We start from the raw sequence: 14853 nt of genomic DNA, 5'->3' as shown, positions 1-14853 counted from the left end.
AGACTGAGATCAAACAATATCAAAAGTTATAGCTTTCCTGAAAAATATAAGGGAGAAAACATAATAAGCTTCTTAACAACCTGGCTGCATAAAATGTTAAATTTACTCAAACTTTATCATTTGGGATTGAGAGGGCACATAGATCTTGAGAACACCTTCAAACAAGGAAAAGTCACCATCACATTCAATAATAGATAAGTTTATGTCCAGCTTGGAAAAAGAACAAATATTAAAAACAGCATGGTCCAGCCCAAGTATTAAAATAGGTGAGCATGTAATCAGATATGGCCATAACTATTCCAGTAAAGTAATGAATAAAAGGAAATCCTGCTTGCCACTGATTAACAAACTTCAAAAGAACAATAATAAAGCTACTTTGGTATTTCCTACAAAGATCAAAATATTTATTTCTGAAGGAATTAAAGTCTTTGACACACTGGATGAGGCATCTACATTTGTTAATAAAAATAAAATCCTTAGCAACACTGAATAAATGGACTGGAATGCTTAAGAGGCAGACTGAGCTAAATTCATGGAAAACTGCTTCTAAAGTTAAAATGCTTAAAACAAATAACATTTATTTTCTGATTGCAGAACCTTTATTTTCTAAAACAATAGGTTCACCCTGTTAAGTAAATGGTTTGTTTAGGATATTAAGCTCCAAACCATATGTAAGTATGTATTTGTTTTAAACTGAAACATTGTACATGATAGGGAATAGAAATAATCTTGCTATATATACATTTTATATATATATATATATATATATAGAGAGAGAGAGAGAGAGAGAGACTTAATGTAATTCATTTAAACTTAACTTATAAACACATTTCTAAATGTTAAAACATATTTCCTATATGAGAATGTCATTAAATTATAATTAATACAACTCATAACTTTAACCTATATAAGATAAGAATTTTATTTTATTTGTTTCAACTTTACTCAGTATGTGCATTGCTAGATTAAATGAATGTCAGATCTAAGTAATATGCTAATTAGAAGTATTAAAGTGCTGGCAACTATGTTTTCTTTGTTCCCATATAACGCATTTCCTTTCACATGTCATTTATGAAACTATTAGCATTTTAAAAAGCTTGAAATCCGAAGAATGATTTAGTTGTGTGAAACTTTGATTCTTGCTTGCTTTAGAGTGCAATGCCCCTTTTGGAATGTACCTCACAAGACATCTGCAGTAGCTGGAAAGGCCACAGAAGTACCTCACAAAGAGGATTACTGGACTCAAACAAATGCCATACACTGACCACCTCAAAAAACTCCAGCTTTACTCCATAGCATATCGCCTACTCAAAGGTGATCTCTGCCTAACATATAAAGCTATGTCAAACCCAAAGCTGTTGGACATGCTACACCTAAAGAAATTCCAGTCCCTCTGAGCTACACGCTCTAGGGACCTAAACCTTGTCACCACAATAAACAGAACATGCTGGAGGGATAGATTCCTATCCCAGAGACTTCCCATACTCTGGAACAGGCTACCCATCTATGTCAAGCAAAGTTCTTCATTAGCACTCTTCAAGAAAAATCTTGATGAGTGGATGGGAAATAGGAAATACACCCCAGGGATCACTTCTGTGTCTCTGCTTGACAGTGGCACAGGAAAATAACTTTATTGGGTGGCATAAGCCAGGGAACCTTGTTGGCTAGGCTTGCATAGGTCCTTGGGCCAATAGCCTAGTACCTACCTATGAACCTATGAACCTTTACTTCCTGCCTGCTTTTCAAACTATTCTGATAAAACTCTGGGTCCTGGAAGAGTTCAAAGTTCATCACTGATGTTTGTGAAAGCAGGAAGTGCCTAAATTGTGACCAGGAGGATGAGGAGAACAGATTTGAATTACTTTTCAAGTGTATATATGTGAGAAATCTCAAAATAACATTTATTTTTAAAAATATATGTATTAGAAGTGAGCAATTGGAAAAACAAAAGTTATAGTAATGTTTTACATTGTTCTGGTTCTGATATATAATTTGATTGCATTTTATTGAATGTTAATAGCTTATACTCCAGTGTAATTAACCCAAGGTGTATATATTAATGGGAATGAATAAAATCAGATATTTGTTACAGATTATAATAGTTCAGAGGAATTAAGAAGGAAGAGAAACTTACAGAAGAGATTAGCAGCTGCTGCATGTTGTGAGCTGACATTTTCACATGCTGTAATTAAATACTAAGTTCAGGATGTGAAACCCAGACCACAACAACAGTACAGAAAAGCTAAAGACACACATCAAAATTAGGCAGGCATGAATTCTGTTATATATGGCCAAGATTGCATATCATATTAGAATTAATAAGAAGAGTAAATACCTAACAAATAAAATACAAATGCACAGGGAATTAAACATCTTTACATAATATTAATAAAACAGTGGTATTAGTAAGTTATGAAATATATACACATGCTGCAATCTCTAACAGAGAGCTGATTATTAAACAGCTCTTCAGTGAAAGATTTTAGAAATGCAAATTATACAAAATAAGGTAGAATATCACTGGACAAATAAGACCAAAATATATTTAAATACCAAACTGCTCTAAGGAAGGTATATATTATATATTATATATTATATATACCTGCATATGGCAGAAATCTGAATGCATAATATCCCATATAAGTTAGGCAGCATAGGATTGTGGTTTGTAGGATGACATTGGTGATCAAGAAGAGGAGGATGAGTGTGAGGGCAGCAGCAAGGATCAAATGATGGAAATTGAAAAAGGGTAATTGTCAGGTGATGTTCAGGGAAGAGTTAAGACAGGCACTGGGTGGCAGTGAAGAGTTACCGAATAGCTGGGTAACTAAAGCAGAGCTAGTAAGAGAGATGGCTAGAAAGTTGCTTGGTGTGACATCTGGAAAGAGGAAGGAGGACAAGGAGACCTGGTGGTGGAATGAAGAAGTACAGGAGAGTATACAGAGAAAGAGGTTGGCGAAGAAGAAGTGGGATTGTCAAAGAGATGAAGAACGTAGACAGGAGTATAAGGAGATGAGGTGCATGGCAAAGAGAGAGGTAGTGAAGGCTAAGGATAAGGCGTATGAAGAGCTGTATGAAAGGTTGGACACTAAGGAGGGAGAAAAGGACCTGTACCGATTGGCTAGACAGAGGGACCGAGCTAGGAAAGATGTGCAGCAGGTAAAGGTGATAAAGGATAATAAGGGAAACGTACTCACAAGTGAGGAGAGTGTGTTGAGCAGATGGAAAGAGTACTTTGAGGGGTTGATGAATGAAGAGAATGAGAGGGAGAGAAGGTTGGATGATGTGCAGATAGTGAATCATGAAGTGCAGTGAATTAGCAAGGAGGAAGTAAGGATAGCTATGAAGAGAATGAAGAATGGAAAGGCTGTTGATCCAGATGACATACCTGTGGAAGCATGGAGGTGTTTAGGTGAAATGGCAGTGGAGTTTTTAACTAGATTGTTTAATGAAATCTTGGAAAGTGAGAGGATGCCTGAGGAATGGAGAAAAAGTGTTTTGGTACCAATTTTTAAGAATAAGGGTGATGTGCAGAGCTGTAGTAATTACAGAGGGATTAAATTGATCAGTCACAGCATGAAGTTATGGGAAAGAGTAGTGGAAGCTAGGTTAAGAAGGGAGGTGATGATTAGTGATCAGTAGTATGGTTTCATGCCAGGAAAGAGCACTACAGATGCAATGTTTGATCTGAGAGTGTTGATGGAGAAGTACAGAGAAGGTCAGAAGGAGTTGCATTGTGTCTTTGTGGATTTAGAGAAAGCATATGACAGGGTGCCTAGAGAGGAGTTGTGGTATTGTATGAGGAAATCGGGAGTGTCAGAGAAGTATGTAAGAGTGGCACAGGATATGTACGAGGGTAGTGTGAAAGCACTGAGGTCTGTGGTGGGAGTGACAGATGCGTTCAAGGTGGAGGTGGGATTACATCAAGGATCCGCTCTGAGCTCCTTCTTATTTGCAATGGTGATGGACAGGTTGACAGACGAGATCAGATAGGAGTCCCCGTGGACTATGATGTTTGCAGATGACATTGTGATCTGTAGTGAGAGTAGGGAACAGGTGGAGGAGACCCTGGAGATGTGGAGATATGCTCTAGAGACAAGAGGAATGAAGGTCAGCAGGACTAAGAATATATGTGTGTGAATGAGAGGGAGGATAGAGGAATGGTGAGGATGCAGGGAGTAGAGGTGGTGAAGGTGAATGAGTTTAAGTACTTGGGATCAACAGTTCAGAGTAACGGTGAGTGTGGAAGAGAGGTGAAGAAGAGATTACAGGCAGGATGGAGTGTGTGGAAAAGAGTGTCAGGAGTGATTTGTGACAGACGAGTACCAGTAAGAGTGAAAGGGAAGGTCTACAAGAGGTTAGTGAGACCAGCTATGTTATATGGGTTGGAGACAGTGGCATTGACAAAAAGGCAGGAGTCAGAGCTTGACGTGGCAGAGTTGAAGATGTTAAGATTTGCACTGGGTGTGACGAGGATGCACAGGATTAGGAATAAGTATATTAGAGAGTCAGCCCAGGTTGGAAGGTTTGGAGACAAAGCCAGAGAGGCAAGATTATGTTGGTTTGGACATGTGCTGAGGAGGGATGCTGAGTATATTGGGAAAATTATGCTAAGGGTGAAGCTGCCAGGTAACAGGAAAAGAGGAAGGCCTAAGATAAGGTTTATGGATGTGGTGAGAGAGGACATGCAGGTGGTTGGTGTGACAGAGCAAGATGCAGAGGACAGGAAGAAATGGAAACAGTTGATCTGCTGTGGTGACCCCTAATGGGAGCAGCCAAAAGAAGAAGAAGAATATCCCATATAATTTACACAGAAAGTTATATAAAAATATTCAAAAAGATCCTGATAGCTGAAATCTGAAATATGGTCACATGACATTTGAAGCTTTTTGCATATTGTATGCCATTGAATTCACTAAGACTACCTGAAATAACTCATTTCATAAGTCAGAGCTAAAATTTGAGCATTTTATTGTCGAATCAGTTCATTCATTTTGTTATAAAATATAGTAGATTTTTCAAGATGTCTGAACCTGGGAAAGGAGAATGTGGTTTGAAATGATCACTTTGTAACTTTTAAATACGATATAGGCAGCAAATGTTTTTTGACTCTGTTTAGTAGCAAAATATCCCCTCTGACCTTAGTAATGTATATTTTTTATGAATTAATTTGAATCAAAAGATTTTTTTAGATATTTTGATATTTATCATATTAAGAGTGTTACAGAAATTTAAGATATAGACACTTGTACTTTTAAAATTAATTCAGAGTTTTTGTTAGAATTATAGAATATGTATATATCTTTTAAAATCATAAATGTATATATGCATCGATTTTCCAATTTTATAATAGTTTGGTAATATTAGGTTGCCTGTCAGCTGTGAGTGTATAGATAACTTTATCCCTTCATATCCCACTCTGTTCTACTTGCTTGCTTGAAGATTTTGTAACATTAATATTAAATGAGCATAGCATTTATAAATATTTAATACATAATTATATTATTGCATAAATACATATGTATTATATTATTTGCCAGATTAATAATCCACTTCTATTTAATACAGATCATGAATAAACTTTTATGTGGTAATGGAGGGAATAATTTTAAATGGCAAAATATACAACTAAGGAGTCTGTTATCTTTTATAGCATGTTAGCATGTATATAATATTATATTGATTATTTGTAAATCACCATAGATTTTGGCAAATTTTTGAAGAAATTTTAGGTTTTGGTTGGTAGAAAGATAGTATAGTAGTTTGTCTAGTCAATAGGCAAACTGGGAGCTATGGTATTCATAGTAGGTTGTGTTAAGTAACATATATACTTACAGTTGTTGACTTATTTCTCTTTTTATTTATGAGTTTTAGTAGTTTAGTTTGTAGAAAGGAACAATAAAAATGTGGGATGTTAAGAGTTGGAGGAATAAATTAGAGTCGTATATATAACCACATGAATATGGTGGATAGATGAATCATATTATCTCTGTGTAAAGAAATCTTCTCAAATACACAGAATGGATAGTTTTAATCTATTATCTATTAATGTAAATTAATTAAATAATAGCATCAAAAGGAAATCATTAATAAGATATTTAAAATTAAATACAGGAGACATATTTTTTCAAGAGGCTCACATGATAGATAAAGATATTCAATATCTAAACTACTTAGGTTATAAAATATTATCATATGATTCTTTTAACAGAATACTTTGGAGAAAATCTATTGTACTGCATAGGTCATGACATTTATTAATGATCCCGAAAGAAGGTATACACCTGTAGTAACTTAATATAATGGTAAACTTTATACACCAGCTAATTTGTATTGAATCATTGAAATAAGCACAAGAGTAGCTAAAGATCAATTAAACATATTACAAAGTCACTGGAAGAGTACTTTAATTTTATCTGGAGATTTTAATTGGATATCTAGAATAGAAGATACAAGTGAACAGAAAAATGCTGAAATTCTAGCATCAGCTAAAGCAGTAAATGGATGGATTAATAATAGTATAGCTGATTTAATAGTAAAAGCAGAAGATAAATCATTGTTGCTCTTCACAGATTATCCTTATGCACATAGAATACAATCAAAAGTTGATAGGATTTATGCTTCCACAAATTTACTTAATAAAGTTAATTATATTTCAACTATTCTTTGTCCTTTATCTGATCATAATGCACTAAGTATTAATATATTAATGGATAGAAGGAAATTTCAGATTATTTATAGAATTCCAGTATATCTGATGCAACTAAAAGAATTAAAGGGTTACCTTAAAGAACAAACTGAGAGTATTTTATATTCGAATGATAATAGTCAGGTTAGTAAAGTCATATTATGGAATTCTTTGAAATGCATACTAAAGATAGAATAGGAAGATGTTTTAGTAATAAAATGAAAGAGTGGGATAAAGAGTTATTAGAAATACAAAAGAATATACATAAAGCAAGGTTTAAACAACAAAGAAAGAAATTAGATAATGCATAAAGCGGAGATACGTTTAGAAAAATTAGAATTGCACACTTATGCAATGACTCCAAAAAATCTTCACAGATTACCTAACAGAAGTAAAATGAAAGCAAAAATGCCAAAATCGGTAACAGACAAAAATCCTCATGCTAATAAGGTTACTCCAATCATACAGGAAATGCTTAATATTTTTTTTAATCCATGAGGATCTTAATAAACATAAAAATAATAATCCTGTTGTTAGCAAAATTGATAAATATTTAATTTAAAGAAAACTGCTACTAATAAACTTAATGATCACAAAATATCCTGTTGAATAAGCCTATTACCCTAATAGAAGTTAAAGATGCTGTAAAATGCTTTAAAAAAGGGAAAAAAATGGAAAAGCTCCAAGGTTAGATGATTTAAGTATTAAATTATATAGTATTTTTCATTTAAATATTTTAGAATTACTGAGTGAAGTTTTCAGGAAAATTCAGAGTGACAAAATAATTCCTCCCTTGTGGAAATTTTCTGTAATCTCGCCTATACTTAAACAAGGAAAGAATAAGTTAGTTTCTTCATATAGGGCTATTTCATTATTAAAGGTAGATAATAAATTATTTGCTTCCATCTTCACTAAAAGATTAAGAGATATAGTAGATTGATAAAGATCAAACAATATTGATAGTCAGTAGATTAATGTGTGATAATATTAAAACGGTAGTAACAATTTTAGATTTAGCAAAAGGAATGAACAAAAACTGATCTTAATTAGCTTATATTTCAAGGGAGCTTTGATTTTGTTGATTGGAACTATTTAAAACTTTAGAAGCATTGGCATTTCCAGGACAATTTACTGAAACATTAAAAAAAACTTGTATTGAGATTCAAAAGCATATGTTAAAATTGGATCATACATTTCTCAAGGATTCACTTTAAACAAGGGTAAAAAACAATGATGCCCCTTGCTTCCTCTACTATTTGCATTAGTTACTGAACCCTTAGCTAACAGTATAAAAATAATGATAAAAGTGATGTTTTTTTCAATTAATAAGGATTGTCAGTCTTCCATACAGTTTTTTGCAGGTAATATTTTACTAACCAGAGCAGATATACATTACTCAACTGAATAAATAGATGAAAAAATTGGAAAGTTTCAAGAAGTATTGCTGCTGAAATTTAATAATAATAAAACTAAAACTTTAGTGTTAAATAAATTACAAGATAATTAATTTAAATATAAATATACGTATTATTTGGAAGAACAAGAATCAAATATTTAGGAATACAAATCTATCAATATGTGAGTAAGATTATTAATCATAATTTTGAAAAAAATAATTTAAGTATTATGTCATTAAAAAATAGAATGAGTGCTTTATTTTTATTTTTGAGCATAGGTTAGCACTTATTAAAATGAATATATTATCAAGTGTGTGTGTGTGTATGTGTGTGTGTGTGTGTGTGTGTGTGTGTGTGTGTGTGTGTGTGTGTGTGTGTGCGCGCACACACACACACATATATGTATATATATATATATATATATATATATATGTATCTATATATGTCAATATAATATAAATGTCAATAAATAGATAAATATATCTATATCTATATCTAGCTTCATTCTTATGGTAACCTAAAAGCCTAGACTTGCATATAGAAATCACATTAGACTATGAGAGTGTGGTGATATTAGCTTCCCAGACATAGAATGAAATTCTATTGTTACAAATTTTAACTCTGTTATACTCTGGTTAGACTCAACGTATATTAATCAATGGAAAACCATTCAGGAACAGATTATACTAAATTTCTTAAATGGTTATTAAATATGACAAATTAGAAGTATGTTATGACCCTTCCATCTGGTTAATAAAACATACCTTAAAAGGAAATTCATTTCGATACTTAGAATCTGCATAAGTGAAATTGATTCTAAAAAGCAACTAAGAAATATATTTTTTTTTTATTAAAACCTCATAATTTTAAAATGGAAGCTTCTGTGCTTTACCATTGCATGCACCCTTATGGAAACTCAGAAGAAAGTTAACATGAATTTACTAAAAAGAATGGGTTAGTATTATGGTCTAAAAGATAAACTAGGAATACCTAACCATGACAAGGAAACCACTTGCTGGTTGAAATTACTCATTTATTGAGTCAAAATACAAGGTTTAGTGCTTTCATTACTCTGGTAGGAACTTCATCAGAACAATGTTAAAACACAAACAACTATTTAAATATACTACTACAACCAATGAGAATCAAATTAAAAATCACATGAATGCATAAAAAGGAATCACATGACTGTATAAAAGACTTCCACTAAATAACATAATTCTTAAGTTTTTAAACTGGTGCAAGTGTGCACCCATCATTTAAACCAGGTGCTAACATGGCATCCAAACAGATTTGCCACTTTAATTCTTGTTGAGTCAGATGTTCATCAATGATTTTCCCTTGTGCATCCTTTTTGACCTGTTGAAAAGTATCAAATTCTGAAATCATTCTAGCAAGTCTGACTAACTGACCCCTTAACCACGGAACTGTTTTGATGCTGTGGATGACAGCTAGAATAATGCAAATAGATGTTTGAGAAGGTGGGCTTACAAAGAATAGTGGAGATATAACAAGCCCCACTGTCATTTTTACTCACTAACACATCCAAAAAGGAAATCTGATTAAAATTATAATTACAGATGAATTACAAAAATTCAACAGTGTTATTAATGTATGTCAAAAATTAATCTGTATCTGTCCACACTAAAAAGATGTCATCCAAAAATTGAGTATATAAAGCCCAACAAGTGTTAAAATTACTGTTAAAAATAAAACTGTCTTGCCATTCAGCCATTACTAAGTTAACAAACATGGGTGCACAGGCTGCATCCATGGCAACCTCGGACACCTGCCTGAAATACTGGCCTTCAAAGAAAAGAAAATTGTACTTTAAAACAATTAACATGAAAGTACGCATAGCATAACCCCAGATAGAACTAAATGCACCAGTTTTGTGCAACTGACTCTCAAACCAAATGAGGCCAGTGGTATGTTGAATGGCTGTGTATAAATTGTGCACATCAATGGTCACAAAATAAATCTGAATTATATTCAATTTCACCTAAAAGTTGTAAAAAATGCCAAGAGTCCTTACAAATCTGCTGCACATTGAATAAATGTGTTTTGATAAATAACTCCAAGTACTTAGCAATAAAACAGGTTTTAGACCTTTTGGCATCTACAATTGACCACAGCTGGATAGACTGGAGAATCCAATTACTATCAGTGAATTAACCCAACTGATACAGCAGATGAGTCAATCTTCCCACTTTTGCGGTGGACATAGCCATGAGAATCAACATTGTGGCATTAATGAGTCAAGAGCAACTACACATTAACGCAATGTAGCAGAAACAAATAACAGCATTGGCATTGCAGGCAATTTCCAGTTTTTGGATTGGAAAAATAACCAATTTTCCATTAATCTGGAAACAGAAACTGTTGTTACAAGCTCAAATTCAGCTCCTTCTTTAGCTATGCAGTTCCATTTGATTGAAAGTAAATTGCAAAAGTTTAAGAACTTGCAGTTGGAGAATGTGCATCTTAAGAAAAACATTGATGCACAGATTATACCAAGGGGTTTAAGAGTATGGCATTACTCAAATGACATTGCTGACAAACCTGAATTACTGGCTGAACTGCATAAGCTTTTTAACAGAACTGGTTTGGATATTTTACATCTAATCATTATAGGTTCATAGGTTCATAGGTAGGTATTAGGCTATCGGCCCTGGGGCCTATACAAGCCCAGCCAAAAAGGTACCCTGGCTTTTGCCACCCAAGAAAATTATTTTCCTGTGCCACTGTCAAGCAGAGCCACAGAGGTGATCCCTGGGGTGAATTTCCTATTTCCCATCCAATCATCAAGATTTTTCTTGAAGAGTGCTAATGAGGAGCTTTGTTTGATATAGATAGGTAGTTTATTCCAGAGTATGGGAAGTCTCTGGGACAGGAATCAATCCCTCTGGCATGTTCTGTTTATTGTGGTGACAAGGTTTAGGTCCCTAGAGCATGTAGCTCGGAGGGATTGGGATTTCTTTAAGTGGAGCATGTCCAACAGCTCTGGGTTTGACATAGCTTTGTATGTTAGGCAGAGATCACCTCTGAGTAGGTGATATGTGACGGAGTAAAGCTGGAATTTTTTGAGATAGTCTGCATAGGGCATCTGTTTGAGGCTAGTAATCCTCTTTGTGAGGTATTTCTGCGGCCTTTCCAGTTGTTGTAGATGTCTTGTGAGGTACGTACCAAAAGGGGTGTTGTACTCTATAATGGGTCTAATGAGTGATGAGTAGAGGGGAACAATGACCTCTTTTTTTCTGGATGAGAAACCTTTTGTGATGAAGTGTGCCACATAGAAGGATTTCCTGACTACTGTCGCAATGTGATTATCAAAGGAGAGACTACTGTCCACCTGTGTCCCAAGGTCTCTTATCACACTTTCGGTGTTAGGTATACTACCGCCTATGTTGTAGTTCATGGGTACAGAGTTTTTACCAAAGGGGGTGACAATGCACTTTTTGGCATTGAGCTTGAGGCCATGGCTTTGAAACCAGGCATCTGTCTCAGTGAGGCCCATTTGTAGAATGTCCACATCTTTGGGAGTTTTGATTATGGCTCCTAGTTTGCAGTCATCTGCAAACTTCATTAGCCAAAGGCCTTCTGTGTTAGCCTGTACTTCAGAGAAGTAGATACCAAACAGGAGAGGACCCAGGACTGAATCCTGTGGTACTCCACTTGTCACTGGTCTGAAGTAGGATTTGGAGTCTGCTACTTTCACAGTGTGGGTTCTGTCAGTGAGCCAGTTGACAACCCATCTTGTGACATAGGGATTTATACCTAGTTTAGTGAGTTTATCTATAATTCCAGAGTGGGGGATGGTGTTGAAAGCCTTGGCAAGATCTAGATAGGCTGTGTGAACCACCTTACCCTTGTCTACAGCTTTGCTGACTGCTTCAAAGAAGTCTATCAGGTTTAGGAGACATGATCTTTTTTACAAACCCGAACTGGGTGGGATCCAGAGTTTGGAGATTACCAATGTCTTTGTTTATAAGTTCCATGATGATATGTTCCATGGCCTCGCAGACCAGTCTCATCAGGCTAATGGGGCAGTAGTTCCCGGGGTCCATGGTGGCTCCCCACTTGTGGAGTGGGATAACCATTGCTGTGTGCCATTCAGCAGGCACAAAGCCTGAGGTGAGGCTATGATTAAATATGGTACTTAGGTGGGGTGCCAGTTCATTCGGTAGTTCATGTAGAATGCAGCCTGGGATGTTGTCTGGTCCCATGGATGCTGTGTTCTTGGTTTTGGAGAGTGTGGTTTTTACCTGTGATTACAGGAACTTTGCATTCTTCCAGTATAGAGATGGGCTCTTTAGGGGGTGAGAGGGGGGTAAAGTTAGCACTGAACCTATCTGACAAGATGTTGGCAATATCACTTGGGTCTGTATATTTAATGCCATTGTGCTGTAACTCAGAACAGATCTGAGTGTTGCCATTGAGATTCTTTACATAGCTATAGAATGCTTTGTGGTTGTCTTTAGAATCAGTGGCAATTTTGTTTTCGTAACTAGCTTTGGAGGATTTTATCAGGGATCGCAGCTTCTTACTGAGGCTGACCAGGGAGCTTCTCCACTCGTGGGATCTTACTCTCTTTTGCAAGAGTTTCTTCCTTCTGTTGTACAGTTTGTTTATGGCAGGGGACCACCAGATTGTCTTCCTTTTTTTGAAGGATAGCGTCTTGGTTCTGTCTGGGATAGCACGATCCATGCACTCATGTAAGTGCTTATAAAGTGCAATTGTGCAGGATTAAGTAGTCGTAACTGTATTGTCCATCTGCATGGGTGTCATGAAGTTCACCACTTCTGTCTTAATAAGCATGAAGTTAGCTTTGGAGAAATTTTTTACCATGGTTTCCTTAATGGGGGTGGAGGCAGGATGTGGATATCTAGGGTAATTAGCTTATGGTCGGATCGGACCAATGAGGCATTGACTTCAGGTGTGGAACACCGGTCACTCATATTGGTGATGACTAGATCTAGGATATTGTTGCCCCTGGTGGGGTGTGGATAAGTTGATCCAGGGCATTGGAGTTTATAAATTCCAGAAAGCATTGAGTGAAGGAGTTGGTACATGAGTAGTTTTCCCAGTTAATGGTGGGGTAGTTGAAATCTCCCATTATTAGGGTGCTTGGTTGAACCCCAATATTTTCCAGTACATCAAGAAAAGAGGAGTGGGAATCCTGGGGCATGGTGGGTGATCTGTAGCAAGCTACAATTTGGATTGCAGTTTTGCCCACAGTTAGTTGCACTTGGATAACCTTGGCTGCATTATGATGAGCAACTAGCCTGGAGGTGTGGATATCCTCAATGAATATGGACACACCTCCACATTTGGTGTTCCGGTCCAGGTTACATGGCCGAAAAGTGTGGTATAAGTTATAGCCTGGTAGTGCAGGGGTGCTCTCTGGAGCCTTGAACCATGTCTCAATCACTTCACAGATATCGATGTTCTCCATTTTAAGGAGTGCCTCGAGTGACGGCATTTTGAGATTTAGACTTCTACCATTGAGTAGCATCACCCTCAGTTTTTGCTTGCCTGTTCCTGTTACGGTGGTGAATTTGTCATTTGAACCTTGCCTAAAAAAGGCACTATAGGGGCGGCAAGAACCTTAGCCAGTATCCAGAATCACAGGGGTGACAGGTGCAGGCTATCTTTGGCAAAGCATCATGGTCTGTCGACCATGTCATCCCAGGCAGACAGATACTGGATCCCTTTAGAATGGCACCAGAAGCTTAGCCTATTGTTGAAGTCAAATTAAATACAACACTCCTGAGCAAGAGAAATTATCTACATACTTAGATACTTTAAACACTTCCATTAAAAATTATTTGTTATTTCCTGATTATGAAACCAATTATTTAAATACATTTGATAAAGTGGACACTGCTTGTGATAGTATTTTTGCAAAGGAAAGTTTCAAAACTGAGAAGGGATCTTCTGGAGTTTCAAAAAGGATGTGCTTATCCAAACCTGCCTGGTCTGCCTGTCAATCAATCTTCAGCAGCCAATCAGGAGCATAATAATAGTTCTACATCACCAGAACTTACAAATGCTTCCCTTTTGGCTACACCTGCCCCTTTAGAGGAAGTGAACTGAGGAGATCAGAGTGAATTTAGGGCCAGTAAGAATGGAATCACCTAGGATATACTACCAAACAGACTTATTTTCAACAAGAAGTGAGACCCAAACAGCTTCAGAAACAGTGGTTATGTAAACAGTCCCAGTATCAGAAATAAATGAAGGACCTGTACCAGGTATTGGATTAAACTGTGAATTTGCTTCTGTTGCTGAGTGTAAAGGGTTTAAGACTATTTTGAACTCCACTAGTGATTTCAGCATTTATAATTATTCTATGGTGCAAGTTACTACAGCTCATGCAGATTTATTTTCTAAAGGATTCACCTTTGTGCCTACTAGAAGGGCAGATATTGCTACCCTTATTATTGGCCTTAAATTGTTTGTACCCAAACTGAATTTAGCTATGTGGTTTAATAATATTGATTCACCATTGAATGTTTCATTGCATCATTGGAGTTTGTTTAATCCACCTTTACAGCCATCTTTAGCCAATTTTGAACAAGTCTGTGAGGTGCATTTTAGAAATGTTTATAATGGCAAGTATCATTACCAAGCACATCTTGCTAAACAGGAGATTGTGTTGTTAAATGAACTTACAAAAGATACAAAAATAAGAATTATGAAGCCTGATAAAGGTGATGGCTTGGTAATAATGAATCAAATTGATTGTTAGTGCTATGCATGAAATAT

This window comes from Protopterus annectens, chromosome 1.part0 (genome assembly GCF_019279795.1).
Source record: "Protopterus annectens isolate FY-2018-M chromosome 1.part0, PAN1.0, whole genome shotgun sequence".
In the NCBI taxonomy this organism is placed as follows: domain Eukaryota; kingdom Metazoa; phylum Chordata; order Ceratodontiformes; family Protopteridae; genus Protopterus; species Protopterus annectens.
This window is presented reverse-complemented; position numbering follows the sequence as displayed.